Source organism: Callorhinus ursinus, unplaced genomic scaffold (genome assembly GCF_003265705.2).
Source record: "Callorhinus ursinus isolate GAN/ISIS: 27379988/994484 unplaced genomic scaffold, GSC_fseal_2.0 scaffold58, whole genome shotgun sequence".
Taxonomy (NCBI): Eukaryota; Metazoa; Chordata; class Mammalia; order Carnivora; family Otariidae; genus Callorhinus; species Callorhinus ursinus.
The window spans coordinates 5,634,565-5,652,885 of NW_027397120.1; the positions used below are offsets into that span (position 1 = coordinate 5,634,565).

The 18,321-nt window shown below is 48.7% G+C and overlaps 2 protein-coding genes across 8 annotated transcripts in view; one reads left to right on the plus strand and one right to left on the minus strand.

Moving 5' to 3' along the window:
• Window positions 1-18,321, minus strand: part of DOCK1 (dedicator of cytokinesis 1) — a 485,590-nt gene that overhangs the window by 228,051 nt on the left and 239,218 nt on the right. The window lies entirely within an intron of this gene.
• INSYN2A (inhibitory synaptic factor 2A) overlaps window positions 5,017-18,321 on the plus strand; it is a 57,913-nt gene continuing 44,608 nt past the window's right edge. For both annotated transcript variants that reach the window (XM_025880194.2, XM_073884747.1), the window contains exon 1: window positions 5,017-5,150. The gene's annotated coding sequence lies outside the window, so the exon portion shown is untranslated. The remainder of the gene's footprint in view (window positions 5,151-18,321) is intronic.

Here is an 18,321-nt window from a genome sequence, read left to right on the forward strand (position 1 = left end):
TCTCCGGCCTGGCACATGACCTGCTGTATGAGGAGCTGCCTTCCGCAGGCTCACAGAGACTTCTGGTGTTACCAGAAGGGATTCGGAAAAGCCCCTTAGCCTTCTCCTCCTGCAGAGGGAGTCTGCCCCCCAAAAGGTCAGACTTGGACAATGAAAAAGCCCCCACTGACAAAACAAAGGTCAGGAAAACACAGTCTCTGTGCTTTCCTCGCAGCATGTCCACCTGAAGGCAAGGAGGGGTAGTTACTGACTTAGTGGGGGGCCAAAGCCTTTGGAAGCCTTTGGGTTTGATCAGAGCCCTACTCAAAAGGGGCTTAAGTGTAGAGGGGGGCAAGCCAGAAGCACATGGCCCCTCTTCATTTTCTCTAAATACTGCTGTCCCTGTTGTATGATTTGTTAAAGGAAACCTAGAGTTTCTCTTGAAAAACAAAACCATTCCATTTCCCATAAATACATTAGATTCACAATGATACATGATAGAAAACAGGGGATTTCAACTAATCTGTGCAATGTTCAGTTTTTCCAAACCAAATTGTATTCCAGGCCAATAAACCATCTCTAGTTGCTCATCATGGAAGGAAAAGAAATTCAGGGTGGAGAGAGTCCCTGAAACATGGGCCAGCACTTTAGAAACACAGCTCTGCTTCCCAACAGGAGGAAACACAGCTTTGTTGCCAGGACAATGAAGAGCCACAGGCATGGGGCTTCACACAGAGGGAAGAAAGTCAGTCCAGAAAGTGAGCGTAAATGTTTGAGCAGAAGAGGACAAAGGAAATGATTCAGAAGGGCTTCTCTCAAGTCTTCCAGGCAAAAGATAAGGACTGCCTGGAGCCCCTTTGAGCGGGATGGCTTGTTCTTGAAAGAGAAAGGAGAAGCCTCCAAGTGTTACTGATCTCTCCCTTCCAGGTTCAGGCCAACCTGAGTTCCCTCTCCTTTGTAGGGGTGGAAAGCAGCTGATCTATGACCACAGCTTCTGAGCTAGAGGATGGAACCTACCATCACAGACACTGGCTCACCTGACAGTCACTCAGAACAGTAAAGGACAAGGTTGGAGCCCCCTTTCCAGAGTGAACTCCATCACGGTTGTGTGCAAGAGTCGGGCAGGTGCTCGGCAGCAGCCTCCCAAAAGAAGGAAGTTCCAGTACATAGCTAGACAAGAAGTCTCATCAATAGCAGCAGGGCATGTGCAAACAACCTCTCTTCTCTTACCTTGGGTTTGGGGAGAGAAAGGGGCTTCAGCGATTCTATGAATTAGCAACAAAGCCAGCCAACTTCACTGACAAGATAGGCCGGTTCCTTTAAAGGGATAGATTACTGGGGAGCACGTGTGTCGATGCTGCAAAGACAGTGGGTCTGCCCAGACAGAAAGGAGGCATACTAAAAAGACGAGAACATCTCAATGAATTGTCCCATATGAATACGGTGTGCAACCACCTCGTTCAATATACAGACAATCCAGCACCACATGAGATAGTGGGACCCGGGCGAAGGTAACCACCATTCTGACATTTTACTTTTTTGCATTCTTGCACTTCATTGAAATGGAATCCTAGGACACATACTCTCGTGTCTGGTTGCTTCTGCATAACGTTTGTGAATGTCACTCGTGTTGCTGAGCGCATCAGCCACTGGCCATTTTCCTTGCTGTTTGGGACTCCACTAAAGGAGTAAACCCAGAAATCTGTATCCCTTGTACGGTTGATACCTATTGGGAGTTATTTCCAGTTTGGAACTCAGGTGGGCAAGACTGTTATGAACATCCTTGTCCATCTCTGATTTGTACATTCTTGTCTTTTTTAAGGTGGAAACTGAGACCTCATAACTTAACTCAATCGTGGGGGTGGCATCCAGCAAATGTCTGCAAGGCACCTGCACACAGCCAAGAAGGAGGCAACAGAAGAGAGCCTCGGCTATTTTCCTAGTCATCTCTCTCATGCTTTCTTGTCTCTTTAACTTTTAGGGCCTTCTGCTTTCAGGAAATCCCACTTTAAAAGTAGCAACTTCTCCCATTCCAAGCAGTCCATCTTTTCCAGCAAAAATCTGAAGCAAAACTCAAGAAACCAATTTTTACCTAATTGACTCCTATAATGAATCTACTCTCTACCAACTTTAACTCTTTTTCTGTGGAAACTGAACGTAACAATTCATCCTAGACCCTAAAAGCATGCACATGTCTCGTCTGTAAAAAATAATAATAATGCAGCGGGGAGTCTACGGGCAGGAAGATGGCATTCATGAATCCCCCATTCTCTCTAGCCAGCCCCTCGCAGCGTTTGCTTTCAAGATGAGAACAGGACGGACGTGACAGCTCATCAGCCTCACCCATGTGGAATATCCCTCCACAGTCAAAGTTATGGTGAAACAAGTTTTCACCAGTATTTACCCTTATGATGTGAAGATTTGCAAGGTAACACGGTAGACAAAAGATTTATTTCAAAAAAGGATACCAATAATCTGAATAACTGAAAAACAACTATGAGTCCAGGAGACAACTGAACACCTAAAGATAGTCTTCATGACGCTAAGAAGTACATTAAACTCTCCTCTTCCTGTGAGTGGGTTTTCTAACCTGCCACTTAGTTTTTCTTCCTACAATTACACATCATGTGGATCTCAAATAACACTGTCCCTGGAGCCATTTTCCTGGCAGCTCACACTGCCCTCCGCGGCTCTGCTCTGTCCTGCTGTGCATGCATTTATGTTTATCTGCTTTTACTTGGGGCCCCTAAAAACGTAGCTGTCCATTACTACCAGCACAATTTCAGTATTTCCTGGCAGTTTTATTTACAGTGACATGTTTAAGGGATGGGAGGCAGATTTCGATTTTATGGATTAGCAATAAAGCAAGATTTGCAGAAAGCTGGGAGAAACACTGGGCCCGCAGTAGCAACAGCACATCCCCAGGGGAATTATCTTGGAGCGATCCGTGGCAATGATCCCTCCCACCAGGCATCAAATGTCCCCAAGTCCAACACATCCCCAACACGAGGTCCCTTCCAGGCAGAACAAGGGATTACAGGTCTTCAGACTGCTCACACATCTGCTGGCATATGTCTCCAGCCAGCTCTCACCAGCACTGTGGGCCAGCCAGAGAAGGAAACAGGCTAAAAATTAGACTCCGGAATCTGGAGTAAGAAAAGGACTGAGTAGACAGAGTTTGGAGGCCCAGGTTCAGGACTCCCTTCCTGGGCACATCTTGATGCCAGAGGACTGCAGCCTCGTGTCCCAAAGGAGACTGGGAGATCAGAGGGGAAAAGAGTAGGTTTTAGGATGCTTTTCTTCTGGAACGCCTGGACACGACGCCCCAAGTACCACATAAAGACAAATAAAGCATTGCATATATAGTTAATTTATAAAGAACAGATACTATATTGTGCACCATGCTGGACTCAGTTGAGCTCAGTGAACAAGGAACTAGCAATGGCTGGGTCCCGGGCACAGGGCTGTTGCTGCAGCAGGGACTCCAGGGGGTGCAGGCAGAGGTGTGTGCACCTGCCGTTCTGTCTGAAGACGTGGTGATGGTACTTTCCCTCCTGTCCTCCCATTTCATCCCCCAAAGCACGCCACTGCCCTTGGATCCACCATTCCTCTGCCCTTTCTTGGGAAATATTCAAACTAATGAGTGTAGCCACTTTCAAGTGTGTTCAAGAAGAATGAACTCCAAGCCTGAGAAAATTTAGGGAGCCAGGAAACCTGTGGCCAGCTGCCTGCTTAGTCCCAGGCCCAGACACCAGGGTCTGCCAGGAATCAGGGAGGCCAGTGGCCCAACTGCTTTGAGCTCAGAGGACCCACTACCCATTGGTGGATTGGGTGGATTTGTTGAGGGGGTGGGGTATAGCTCCTTGTGCATCTCAGATCTGTTCCTCCCCAAGTGAGCTCAACTCTGCCCTGCAACAAAAAGGGCACATACCCTGTGGCGTCTGTAGGTGGACGGTGTGTGTGACGGTGGCGGAGGGGGGGGGGGTCTTGATTAGGAGCAGTGGTGACGCCTGCTCTAGAGTGTTCCTAATGTCAGCGGGCAACAGACCCAGGGGGCACGCCCACTTCTGTCCTCACCACTCACAGCCAGCCTGCCTGTCAGCCTGCACTTAGAGAGGCTGACCCTGGGCTGGACTCCGCGCAGAAACACGCCCCTGACCCTGGCCTCCACTAGGCAGCAATCCGCAGGTGAGGGGTCAGATGCCTAAGTCCGGGATTTCAAAGCCACGCCGGTGCTGGGCCGACTGGCAAGCAGGCAGCCATCGTTCGGGGACCCCAGCGACCCCTCCCGAGAGAAAAACGCCGGGTCCTCCGCCCTCCAGCTGCTCCAGAGGCAGCTTGAGGGTAGACTCAACAAGTTCCCGGGCCGCGCAGCGCCGCCTGCAGCCCAGAAACCCCGAGGACGCGCCGCGGTGGAGCCCCGCGCGCAGGCGGCAGCCGCCAGCGGCTCCTTCCACCTCCTCCTCCAGCTCGGGCTCCGGCGTCGGCGGGCGGGGGCTCCCCCACTGCCTCCCGCTCCACTCCCTCCAGATCGCCCACCCCGCGCACGCGGCCCGCCCGGCCCCGCGCCGCCCCCGCCCCGCGGGGCCCGGGGCTCCGCCCGCCTCGCTGCCAGCCGGGCGCACAGGCGGCGGGCGCGCGGCTCCGGCGCCCTCTCCTCCGGCCGCCCGGCTCCGCGGAGTAGCGGGGACCCGGGGGCGGCTGCAAGGACTTCCCTCCCGCTCCCTCCCCCACTCCGCCCCCGCCTCCCGGCCCGGGCTCCGAGATTCGCCGAAGACAATTGCAGTAAATGAGGACATCGGAGGAGCACGGAGCCGGGTGGCTGTGGCTCGCTCCGCCGCGCCGCCAGCGAGCGAACGCGCGGGCGTCCCCGGAGCCGGCCGAACCGCTGCCTCCCCGAGCGCGTCGCTGAGCCGGGCCGGACGCGAGCTGCGGCGCGGGGGCCGGCCGGGCCGGGCGGGCCGGGCCGGCGGAGGTGGAGGGGGCGGGCGGCGGGCGCGCAGCCGGCCAAGTCCCCGGAACCGAGCCTTCCTCCGCGCGAGCCCGGCGAGCCTCGCCGCGGATGCCCTGCCCGGAGTGCTCCGTGCCGCGCCAGGCTTGCCCGCGTCCGCGGCGAGACATGCCCGAGCCAGGCGCTGCACCGACCTCGACTTATCTGTAAGCAGCCGAAGGTAAGCGTAGCCCCGCGCGCCTTCCTCCCGCGCCCCGGCGCCCGCTGCACTTGGCAGCGGGCAGAGCACCGCTCGGACGGGCGCTGACCCCGGTCGGGCGCTCCCACTCGCCCCCAGACAGGCTTCGCCGGCGACTCGGCGGCTCCCGGGGCCAGGACGCGCCGGTGGAGCCAGGAGCGGACCGGGCGGCCGACGAGGTTATGCAACTGCATCTGGCGCGGCCGGGTCGCCGAGGGGCGTCTGGCAACTTTGGCGATGGCCTGGGAGGAGTGGGGCTGCATGTCTACGCTTCTGGTTCTAGACAAACGCCACAGCCTCGTGAGCGCCCTAGAGCCCTAGCCAGGCAGAACTGGGGGATCGCGGGCGGCCGAGTCTCCGGAACGTTTCGAGGTGTTTAAGTATTTTCCAAACTAGAGCGAACTGGCAAGTACGGCTGATTAACTTCGGGGGGATAAGTCCGAGCAGAGGGGCCCTGACGCCGGCCGCGAAGGAGAGGCGCGAGCAGGAGCAAAGGCAGATGCCCACGTGAAAAACCTATTTCCTCCCGTGGCACCAGGGCTCGCTCGGGGTTGGCACTTTCCCTGGGCTGCGGGCTGGGGTCGGCGCCCGCGGGGCTTCGGGGTGCGTGGCAACCCGTGTCAGCCCGGGACAGGCGTGGGAAACCAACCAACGCTGCAGAGGGAGCGAGTGAGCTTGCTGGAGGGCGAGGGCAGGAGGGAGGCGGGTGCCCCCGGGCCGGCCTGGGGCCGGGGCATTGCCTGGAGCCCAAAGTCAAGAGCGAGAGTCTGCGTCTTGCTGGTTCATGCTCAGGGTTCCCAGCATCGCTGGGACAAAGAACCTGTCCCTGTGACCTCAGCATTCTAGTACCCAGAAATATGCCACAGGGAGATGGAGCTAGCGATAGGGGATGCCAGGGGTGGGGGAGGAGAGACGCCTCTGGAGTCAATAGGGGAGAATATCGGTGCTTTTGGCTCATCTACAGAGCAGGCTTCTGCCCTGACCCCTTTCCCTCTGCAGGTGTGTGCCTGGGGGCTGGAAGCTGGGTTGGGCCCCTGAGCCAGAGGCGGCAATGAAGCAGTTTAATTTGACCTTGTCTGCTTAGGCGCTTACGTTCTGCAGAAGCAGCCCGAGGTGAACTGGCCAGAGTGGGAAGGAACTTTGGGCTGGCCCTGCCTTAGCTAGGAAGTCACGCTATCATTTCCCAGGACTACAGCTCAGACTAGAAGAGGGTCGAGGTCAGTGCACTTGGAGGTCTTCCCTTGGACGGGGACTTGATAGGGGATACCTTCCCATTTGCCAGCGGGGGCCTGTCAAGGTTACATCGATGGGGACTTGACTGAAAAATACCACCCAAATCACCTGATCTGGGCCATTCCCAACCAGTCCGACACGTATGAAAATGCTCTAACATTATTAACCTCATGCCACAGATGGAGCAGAAAGTAACCACCATTTCACTCTGCGGAGGCGGAAAGCGCCGGTTTTTACTATTCACATTGTGCTATTTATTGCATTCATATCCTGTTGAATGTGACTTTCCAAAGAAAAGTTCATATTTATCTTTGCCATTTTTTTGCAAGAAGGATTAGCAAATGGGCACAAGCAGCTCAAAGGAAAAATGGGAGCCCTGCCATCTGCATGCCTCACCAGATATTAATAATTTACTACCCATGTTTACTAGTTACATTAGATGGCACTGCTACTCATGATGGTTTTATCAGAGGCGCATTTGGATAAAAAATGTCTAGCACAGCTATCACTAATTGCATGATTTTGCATAAATTATAGCTACAGAGAGTTTGTGCTTTTCTTCACTAAATTCATCATTTCCTTAAAGATAGAGGGATTCTGTTTAATTTCTTTAGCTAAATGAAAGACCTCTACTTAAAGACAGGATGCCCTTGAAACTCAAGTATATGCCTTTGAACTTACTACAGTTGTCAAGACTTCATCTTTTATTATTGTGATTAAGACCTGGAGCTTTTACTTAAATCAGGCCCATTATCCTATTGAGAAGCAGGACTACTGGTTAAGAAATTGGCTAATAAGGCAAAAGCTGGAAAGCTCCATGTTTGCACAAAGAGCTATCAAAAAGCCCTATGAAAAGTTGGCTGCTCTCATCTGCCTGTTTACTTGGGGCTTCTCTGTTCTGCCACAGTTGTTTTCCCCTGGCAGCATAGAGAATGTTTGTCATGTTTCTCCCTCTACAGAGAAAAAAAAAAATTAAGTAAGCACATAAGTGAAAGGCTTGGGCACGAAAGGCATCAGTTGACCAGGAACACTCCTACACACTGAAATAAGCAGTCAGAAAATAAAAATGATTCTCAGAGCTAACAGCTGATCACAGCCGAGGAGCTGGACAGATGCGTTCACTTAGCTAGGCATTTGTATTCTCCCAGCTGCTCTAACCCATGGCTGTCTCATTTAGAGCAACAACTCCTGAACTCTCTTGTGTGAGGAGCAGATTAGTTACTATTGGGTACAGGCTGCTTCTCAGGGAATAACGATAAGGAAAGCACAGCTACACCGCAAAGCGACCGTCTATGGACCAGCATCCAGGTAGGAAGGCAAAGGCAGGGTGGGTGGGAATGTTGGATTCTAAAGCTCTGGACCAGCCCACCAGACACCTGAGCAGGTGCGGGTCAAGGCTGCTGCTTAACCAGTCAGTGCTTAACCAAAAACAGCAGGCCTCTTTGAGGCAAACCACAGCCATCTGGGGAAAGTGAGGTTATTGGGGTTCCCAAGACAAAACTGGCAGCTTAAACAACTCCTTCATAAATGTGAAGAACCGTTCCCCACCGTAACCCCACTGAGACCTCCGTTTCCAGCCCAGAATCAGCTGACATAGTCCCACTGAGACCTCCGTTTCCAGCCCAGAATCAGCTGACATAGTTTATGAGGCAGATCCTTTTCAGTCCTCCTCACATATTTGATTTTAATATTTCATAACATTATGGAGTGACTTCCATATTTTAAAGGAAAATTTAGTATGATTGATATTACATGACAACACTGTTATTACCATGAAATTCGCATACAAACATTTGGATAAGTCCTTCTCCAGTATGTGCGCTAACCTACAGCAAATATGTAGTAAAACATCATAATTTTTAATCCACTTATTTTAAAAGTTAATATATCTTATAGATTAAGGACAGACCAGAGGATTGGTACCGAGTTGTGGGGACCTCACCGGGATTCCTACAAACAAGTTCTTGAGAGGTCATCTCATGTTAAACAGTAAGCCATACAAAGTACAGGTTCGAACCTCTGGACCATGCATGATAATGTATCTGCTTCAGATCCAGAGGTACTGAGGTGTCTCCAAGCAACCAAGAATCCCACCTCTCCAAGTAAGAGAAACCGTAACTTCAGAGACATCTCTTGGTTCCAAATTCAATTCCTGATAGAAAATCAGTCAGAGGTTCCTCTACCATAAGTCATCAGTGTAGGTGTGAGTCATATGCACTTCAGACATCATTCATACCATAATGAATGAGCTGAGGGACTTGGAGGTATACAAAGATATTACCAAGAGAGGAACCTCTGATCTAAATAAAAACAGAACACTCTAACCTGATAGCTCAGTGTCTTTCTGCTCAGTGCATAGTCCCAACGCTAAATGGGACACAGAAAAAATTAACTTGAATACAGAAAAGCAGACATTAGGGACAAGAAGGAATCATGTTTCCAAAGTATAAACCTTTTTGCTGATACCATATTTCAAAGGGATTTGGAAAGATCTCCAAAGTCATTATTCGTGAATATTGCTCTTACACAGTATTGCTCGGATTATCCAAAGTACTGTACATCCACAGGACTCTCTTTACCATGTCCTCGTCCTGTTGGGGAAGCCTGAGCATGTAAGATCAGAGAGGGGATCACATGAGCACGTTGTATGTTCCCCTGAGTTACACTGTTACAGCCGTGACAGGGGCAAAGAAATTTTTTAAAAACCGTCACAGCACGGCAAAATGCTAATCAAAGTTTATGTTGCAGTTACTATGGAAAATTCCAATTCAGTCCTTAATAATCTAGCCTTGGGCATAAAATGAAATGCAGTAAACTACAGCATATGAGACACATGAGGAGGAGGCTATGGGCTGCCACAAACAGGCTCTTTCCTCAGAACTCCAGAGGAAACAGCAAGGGAGGGGAGGCTCATGGTCTGGGGTCTCCTCTCAGCTGCCCCGCTGCGGAACCGCCATGGAGATACATCACATTCACATTCAACCTTCACGGAACTGACCAGTCTCTGTTCATGTTTCTAGGTCATTCCGGTGGTGGTGTGGTCCCCTCCACACTGGTTCTCATTTCTCTGTCTTTTGCCTATGTCCTTCGTGGTTAGACTAAATCCCTCAAATCATCTGTAATGTACTTTCATAGTAAGCGATGTTCATGTCCTGCAACTATGAAGTCCGGGTTCTGAACGTGGGCCAACACAGGGAAGGCAGACTGACATGAAGATGCTTTGTCAACGAAGGACTGCTGGTTCATGGAAATAGCGTACTGAGAAGTGGCAGCAGTGGCCAAGGCAATGTGTGAGTGTCCGAAACCAAGTGACAGGTCCTCAAGAAGCTCCAGGCCAGGAAGACAGAAGGAGGTGGGAGGTCGCATCAGGAGAGGACAGACAGCACTCTTGGAGGTCCCCAAGAGAAAGTGACACCCTGCCCAGGGCTGAAGACTGAGCCTGGACCCCTGAGCCCAGCACATACAAATCCTGGAGCTGACGCCCAGTCGCCGGGTGTTGGGTGCAAGAGACTGGTATGGGAAGAGTGAGAAGTGACACTGGGCAAAGCTGGAGGAGTGGGGATCAGAGAGTGAAGGAGCAGTGTGAAGCCAGTTTGAGGAAGAACCAGCAGGGCAGGAGGGGGCTCCGTTCACTGCCTGCGGGTGACCATGGAGTACTTGGAACAGTAACGTGCATGTCCAGAAGACTGAGTCTTGCTAGCGAGAGATAAACCAGAGATAAGGAACTGGAGACCAGCTGAGAGGATTTAACAGGTGACAGTTGGTACCCAGGGTGATTGGTGGCACTAGGGATAGGGGGCAGCTGTGAGAGAAACATCCCACGTGGCAAATCTGTGTAACATGGCAGTATGAAGAAGGGATTAAAGATGGCGCCACGGTGGTGGGTGATCTAAATGGAAACAGAAGTCAAGGGAGCAGCTGGTTTTGGGGAAAAGATAGGATTACCATCAAAAAGTTGCGTTTATACTATTTTAAAAAATAGTAAAAAATAGTCTAATAGTAAAAAAATAAATTTTTCATCTTTTTCTTCTTAGAACATGAGAAATACTTTCAAAGAAGAGAATAATGGGCCAAAGGATTCAACACACCAAGGCATTCTTAAAGGACTAAGAGTAGTCCTATCTAATAACAGATGCTTAATAAATACTTAATGAGGCCATGAGCAATAAACCTAGTCAATGATTTTGCTAGAAATTCAGGGAATCCAGATTGGACAATAATTTTTCTCTTCCACTTCAAGTTGTACCTTTTTTGTAGCAGAAATTGAGAGGAAACACCTAAGAAGGTGGTTAAAAAGGAAGCCTGCTTCTAGAAATGAACAGTCCTTACGTGTGGCCAGACGGTGGTGACAAAAGAAAAAGGTATCAGAGATTTGGGTTTTTTCTGCCATCAAACTTAGCCTTAGATTTTTCTTTGGTAAAAATTCACTTGGGTAGAAGTTGAGTCTATAACGTAAGAATGTCTTTGAGTTTAATGGCCTAGTATTAGAGTAAAAGAAACAAACGAGAAATGAGAGATTGTAACTTGCCTCAGTCAGACAGATTCAACACTCTTATATCCCAAATGCTGATATTTTTGGTTGGAAGGAATTTTCACTAGAGCTTTACCAAAATACTGGAGGGTTCACTGGGTCAACTCCAGATGTCCAGAAGACATCTGTCTGCCTCTCGGCCTTGACCTCACAACTCAATTTGACATCATGACATCAACTCCATTGATCTTTGGGGCAGGCTTATCAATTTATCACCTCTTGTTTATCAATACCACAGTGGTGCATAAAGACTTGCTCTTTGTCTTTTTTCTTTGTTGAAATCACATGGCACAAATGACCAGTTTCCTGTTAATCATGCTCATGAGACTCACATAGCTCAGAGAAGCGTGGACAGGAATCAGTCTCCAGAAAAGCGCATGCCACATGCAACTGTAGAGAATTTGAAATTTAAAAAATGCTGAAAAGGAAAAGTTCCTCAACTTTCCAACCATATTTTTCATTTGACTTTTCTGATCATTGAAGAGCCCAATGGTAACTGCTTTTTTCTCGATCACTCGCTGCGTGTGTTTGTTTTAATGGTAGTTGTCAGCGCAGTGGCTTTAACAGAAGTGGTTTCCAACCTTGCTTAAGTTGCTTTGTTCTTGCTATTTATATTTGCCTCCACATGTGAAGTTAACTCTCCTTTAAGTGTATCTCCACTTTATTTATCATGTCTATCAGATTTGCTAATGTTCCAAAAATACCCAGGGTGAGGCTGAATGATGGAATTTATCACATGGTTGCAACACTGGGTCTATGAAAGCACCACCTGGTCTTACTGGGCAGGGGGAGTGTGAGGGGCCAGCACACTGCTCCATGGCGCAAGGTCAGCTGCTGAGTGAGTGGTGGAGAATGGACTCTGTCGTCCAGGGCTCTAGGCTCTCAAGTCACACCTAATGATCATTAATTTCCACATCGAAGCACCAGTTCTAAGTCTAGACCTGAAGACTCAGTGAGAATGACCAAGGGCATGCCCAGCTTTAAGTAAAAACCTAGGACAACTGTATACTCTTAACTGGCCATTCAAGGTTGAAACCTGCCAGCCGGTTTTCAAGCATGTTTCCATCCAGGGACATATTGTATCCAGTGTCATCCACACACAGAACATGTTCTAAGCATGCCTGTCCTCGTGAGCATGCCCTTTGTCTCCAGCAGGACCACAAACTGAGGGTTTTCAAGGCACCGACCTCCTGTGCCCTCGTCACAGATCAGAGCGGTGAGAACAGCGTCCAAGCGACGCTGCCTACGTGCGCACGCCCAGTTCAGCCAGGCGCTGTCTGTGTGGCCATGGGCACGGACTCGCCTATCGGTGCCTCGATTTCCCCCCCTTCATAAAAAATGGCACCCTCTCCTTCACAGGGTGTTTGGAGACTGCAGTGTGAGAACACACATAGAGTGCGAGATGGCACCCAAGCTGTGCCAAGCACCACAGAAGGATCAGCTCTTTACCTTCATTCCCCCCCCCCCCGACTGTATAACGAGCTCCAGATTCTGGGCTAAGCCAAGGAAGGGCCAGAACCCAAAATCAGGCAGTCCATCTCTGCACTGCAGTTCTTAAGGATCGTATGAGACTGTGCCACCAGGAATTGGTATGTCCAGAAAAGCCTACAGAGTGTGACAATGCCAAACAGGTCATCTTGAGTACCCAACCCACCCCCACTCACCAGCTGATAAAATCCTACATGGAAAACCCAGAAGTAATCATCCTCTGAAAAGACTGGCAATGTACTAGTAACTGATCTCAAACCCCAGATCCATGGTTCAGAAGAGCTGCCCCCAGCCACAGAACTCCTAGGAAGGGACAGAATTCTAGAAATTTTGCATCCCGCAGCAGAAACATCCAAAGAACAAAGGTGTGAAGATGCCTTACTATTTCTGGTCTTGCTGCTATTAACCTGCCAGGTGACAATTTATTTGGACTCTGCCATCCAGTAATCAGTCCACATGGCAAAAAAACAAAAACAAAAACAAAACAAAGCAAAAAAACCTGTATTTGAAACACTGACAATGACTGGTCACTAACTGTCCCTCTGTAGAATGTGAATCTACCCCCAGTGCGGCCCCACAAGCATGGCCATGGAAAAGGCCCCCTGCTGACCACGGCCTGGGCAGTGGTGGTGATCAGGCCAACACCTGGCTGAGCCCCAGGTTCGTTCTGCACAAAAGAGAAGGGGCCCTCCTTGCCCCCCTGGGAGATCACTCATTCTTCCCTTCATTCAATAAATACTTATGGGTACCTTTCTGTACCACGTATTACTCTCTGCTTTAGCAATACAGGAGAAAAGAGAAGAGAATGAGGGGTGCCTAGTGGTTCTTTAGCATGGATGAATTATTACACTGATGTCTGCCGTCCTGTCTCCCTGTTTCCATCCCCAGAAATTCTGACTGGCCTGGACTGGGGTGGGGACTAATCTATGTTTTCTAGAAAGCCAGGCTCAAGGGTAGAGTCCCTCAAGAAGATCACATCTCCCTGCTTCCAGGTACGTCCCTCCAGAGTCTCTTCTCCTACATAACTGGAAATGCTTTGAAAGAAAAAAACAAAACAAAGAAACCAAAACGTGTAAAATGTTCCACTTCTTTTAACACCTATATGCTCCTGCCGACAGCTTCAAGAAGGCCAAGGCCTAGAGGGGTCACTTCAGGTTTTGGAAAGATTTAAGTTTTCCTTTAGAAAAGTACTTTTAGGGTTCTCATGTACGCAGAGACTCACTTCCTGATCATCAGTATTGCTTATTCACTATGCTGCTAACTTCTCTTCATGAACCTACACATCCGTTCCCATTGGCCTTTCACTGCTTTTCCCACACTCCTGGTGAAGGAAGGGGCCATCTGATCCGAGGAGGTACTGGAGAGATTAAAATGTAGAAGGAGAACACAGAAATATAAACTTAAAACAGGATTACTCATTAAATGTAATACGTGCCCTTACTGAGTTGGGGGCTTCCTAGAGCATGAAGCCATATGATGTCCTGCCTCGGAGGCCTGTCCTAGCCCTGATGAGCTGTCAGGCTCCATTCTGGATAGGATCAGAAGGGGCTGCTCCAACAGCCCTTAGAGAACCCAAAAGCTGACAGCAGGGGCTCTAAGTAAGTAACAGCAAGCAGGATGTGATGCCATTTACGGCAACTAACTTTCTTAAGGACCACCCTTCCTCTCCTGTGCCTGTCTGTGCGGTTCTCACCCTCCTGTTCCCCTTGCTCTCTAGTTCTTCATATTTCTCCATTCCCCTTTTCCTTCTGCTCTACGTTCATCACGAACAAGACGTAATGTAGAATTCTAAGTATTGATCTTATTTATAATTTTAGATAGCATGTACTCAATTCAAAGTAAAGAGAAACGAAAGTTAACTGATTTATTCAAAAGCCGTGCGCCGAACACTTCCCCCTGAAGTAACCGGACTCACCAGCGTGCTCCAGACCCTCCACGGATTCTGCTGCCCACCCCCCGGCCCAGCTCCACCCCACCCGCAGGTCAATGGCTCCTTCTCTATAGCAAAAACCAGAGTCCAATTAGAAGGCGAGATTAGCAAAGACTCCACACTTTAAAATGTTTTTGTCAATCCAAGCTCTTGAAGTTTTTGCATTAAATTCTTTGTGAATTTTGCCCCTACCACGTCCCACTCTCGAGCACAGAGCTGGATAATATAACACCTGATGGACTGGTACTCCCCAGCAAGTCCTGTCTGCTACAACCCAGATGTCATAAGGGCCCCACCATACTGCATGATTAAATATACAGTTGGCCCTTGAACAACGTGGATTTGAGCTGTGCAAGTCCATTTATAGGCGAGTGCTTGGGTTTTGTTTTTCACTCCAGTACTGTAAATGTATTTTTTTCTCTTATAATTTCCTTTCTCCAGCTTGCTTTATTGTAATAATATAGTATATAATATATATAACATACAAGATGTGTTTATCGACGTTATCGGTAAGGCTTCTGGTCAACAGAAGGCTATGAGTAGTTAAGTTTTGAGGGAGTTAAAAGTTATATGCACATTTTTGACTATGCAGGGTTTAGCATTCCTAAGCCTCATGTTGTTCATAGGTCAGCTGTATACACCATTTCTGAACCATATACTCATTTTTGTGAGTGTGTGGGTCATCTCTTTCTCTTCCATAAGCACAGAAAAAAAGTTTAAGGTAATACTGTGTAACACTCAAACTCAAGATAGTTATGCCAAGATTCACAAGATCAGAATCTCGACATGGTTTTACTTATTAACCTCAGAAAACCATACCCCTCTCCCTTCCATTCATCTGATTCCTACCCAGATTTCAAGAAACAGCCACATTTCCCCCTAATCCAAAGATCCAGGTAACACAGAAAGAATCCTTGGACACCGCGAATATGGTACACCCATCGTAAGCCTTCTAAAAATACCATGGGTCCATGGGTAAGGCCCCAGCTGTGAGGATACTGGGATATATATATCATTATATTCTTACACCAATTAGCAAGCATCAAAGCTGACCAAGTTCAGGAGAAAGGAGGTGCTTCGGGGGACCTCATCTATAATCACTTATATTTGTGTACAGAGAGAACTGACGCACATCAAAGAAGACTGGCTCCTGCATTAGGCCTGCTCTTCCGAGTCCCCCGGGGAGGCGCAGTGGGCTGGTGCAATCCAGAGATGCATGTTTTTCCCCCAGCACCTGGTATGGTGCCAGGTCAGCCCAGACACACAGGTGCTTTTCTTCATGTCAGTGAAGGCAGCAGGAGGACTGGAGTAGACCTGGACTATCACAGAGGCCACCCAGGGAGAAGAGGCTAGGGCCACGGTCCTAGAACATGGACCACGGGAACTGAAGATCCAAAGCAGGGATCGACCGTGGCATGTTCTAGAGACAGAGCAGGAACTTGAAGCCTGGACGAGCAGGACCTGCAGGATGAGGGATGGAGAGCTGAGGGCAGGGGATGTGAGAATGCCAAGGTCAGGGTGGGAGCAGTGGGAACAGAAAAGAAGAAGCCAAGAGGTAAAGCAATAGGAAGGAAAAACAAAAACCAGTGAGACCTAGAGAAGACTGGCTTTGAAGAATTAAACTAGAGAATAAATCAGATAAAGTACTGCCAGCACCCGCTAGGGTGCCCTAAAAACAGAGAGCGAGGGACTCTCCACCATCCTAAGCTGGGGCATGGGTCTCTGTACCCCACTGCAAGCCAAGTTCAGTCGTGCATGGAATCGTGGGTGCCCTTGCTCCATGCGTGGCCAATGGGAGCACAGCAGCTGTATGTTTCTGGGTTGAGTACGGCCCACCTCAGGGTCTCAGGTCATGGCCCATGGCCTCTTGTTAGGATTCTGTACTGAGGCTCCTGGGGCCGTAATTTTTCTACGTTTTGCTCTCCACTTATAAATAGAAGCTGATTATAGGAAATGCTCATTTCTCCCCGTCTTTCTTGGCTTTGCTACCTCTGCAGTAAACTCAAGACCTTGCAAAGTCTATGGTTTGGTTAGACCAAGGAAATGCAGGAGATGCACTATAGTGAAAAATACAAGGGGGATCCATTTTGATGGTAATCGATGGGCCCTCACGTAGTCTTGCCAGAAAGGCAGATTGCATCTTCAACTCTAAATCATTGCAATTGCAGTGACTGGTTACCTCCACGCAGAAATCCCGCCCTGGGTGTTCCCAAATGGTATCCTGAGATTCGACTCCGAGAAACAGCAGGGAAAACATAGACTCTTTTGACAGTTAGTTTTTGGAAAAAATCAATGTTCTAGTTTTAGCTCAAGGATATATCATGAGTGAAAACATGCCGTTTAGTAAAAAAAAACATACAGATTCGTCATAATCAGTAAAGCAAAACATTCCACAATGTACATGTTTTCATTGGAGAATCCCATAAAGCCTAAGTAAGGGGAGGCCACCTCTTCCACAGCCTATCAACTCCAGCTTCCTAGCGCTGGGCTCCAAACTACCAGCCGGTTGTTGCTTAATTACTGCGAACCATCCAGGAAGTAGAGTAGGTGGGACATTTGCTACAATAATCTCTACGTACCTATGAGCTACATTCAAAGCAAGAGCGCTCACATTTAACATCTTTTCTAGCTGTCCTGCCTCCTGGGGAGGAGAGAGGAGCAGGGAAATTAGTCCCTTTTACTAATCTTACGTATGATTTTGGTGGGTTGCTGGAACCAGTTTTTCTGGACTCTCCATGGCCATTATTAGTTTGCAAAGCTAACTGCCGCAAATAAAAGTCGTTTCCTACGCTGATGTAACATCTCACTTGGAGGAGGCATTTATCCCAGTTGATTTTCGCCAACATCAGAAAATTTTGCTAATTCATTTCTACTCGTTTAGATTCCATTTGGACAGAGGATAAGCCGAGGTTAACATCAGTATAAGCTTAAGATCAAAGAACTAAGTAAATAGTGAAACAAAGAAGGAAATCTGGTTTGTTGAAGAGGGCCATTTTCTCGTTTCTCTAAACCTCAACACCAAACCCCAAGCATCCGTGTATAACGTGGCTGGTTCACTTCCCCTCGTTAGATGGTTCCCCACTCATTAGAAACAGGCCAGTGTGAGTCTGTGCGGCAAAAGTGATTTACACTATGGGGCTGAAGTAATCGACAGCAGGTTTTCTGTTGGTGGCAATGTGTTTTCTGAAATCACGGATATGCATGAACAGCGGGGAGGGGGCACCTAGGGTGGTTTTTCTTCTGCCTCAAGCCTGCATCAAAACTCCACGAATGCCCCTTTTCCCTACTTCTGACTGGACGCTCATCCGTTCTTAATGATGGAGGCCTGACTGCAGTCTTCCACAAATCAAGGGAACTGGGCATGACTTGGCCGTGTTTCCTCCCACACCGCAGCAGGATGGAAGCAGCCTCTTCCCTCGGTGCTCAATCTCAGAGGGGTATGTGTTTTCATTTCGTTACCCCATTCCAGTCCTCTTGAATCAGTGACCTTTGAAGAAGTGAACAAACGTCTGGAAAAATATCATTTCAGTGTATTAAAGGAAATTAAACGGGATAATGAATCTAACTAAGGCACAGTCCAAAATCTATAGCAGTTAGCTTTGCCCTGAGGAAGGGAGGACTTCCATTTTGGAAGAATTAATCAGCGCCTATAAAATAGGCCTTAAAGTTAACTGTTTCACAACACAAATGAGTTCATTTGATGGGTGAGATGCTGTCTTCCTTTCCTCTCCCTCCGGGAAGCTGAATATTAATAAAGAAGGGTAGGTTCACTGTCCGCCCCCCACCCCCGTCCTGACTAGCCTAATGCCCAGGCATTCCCTCAGCATATGGAATAAAATGCTGACCCAATTAATTTTGAATTCCAGCCAGCATCTGTGACTCCAAGGTGTCTCAACAGTGGGAAAGCCGCTAGAAAAACCAATAATATCATACAGTCCCCTTCCTGACTCATCGGATTGCCTGCCTAGCTC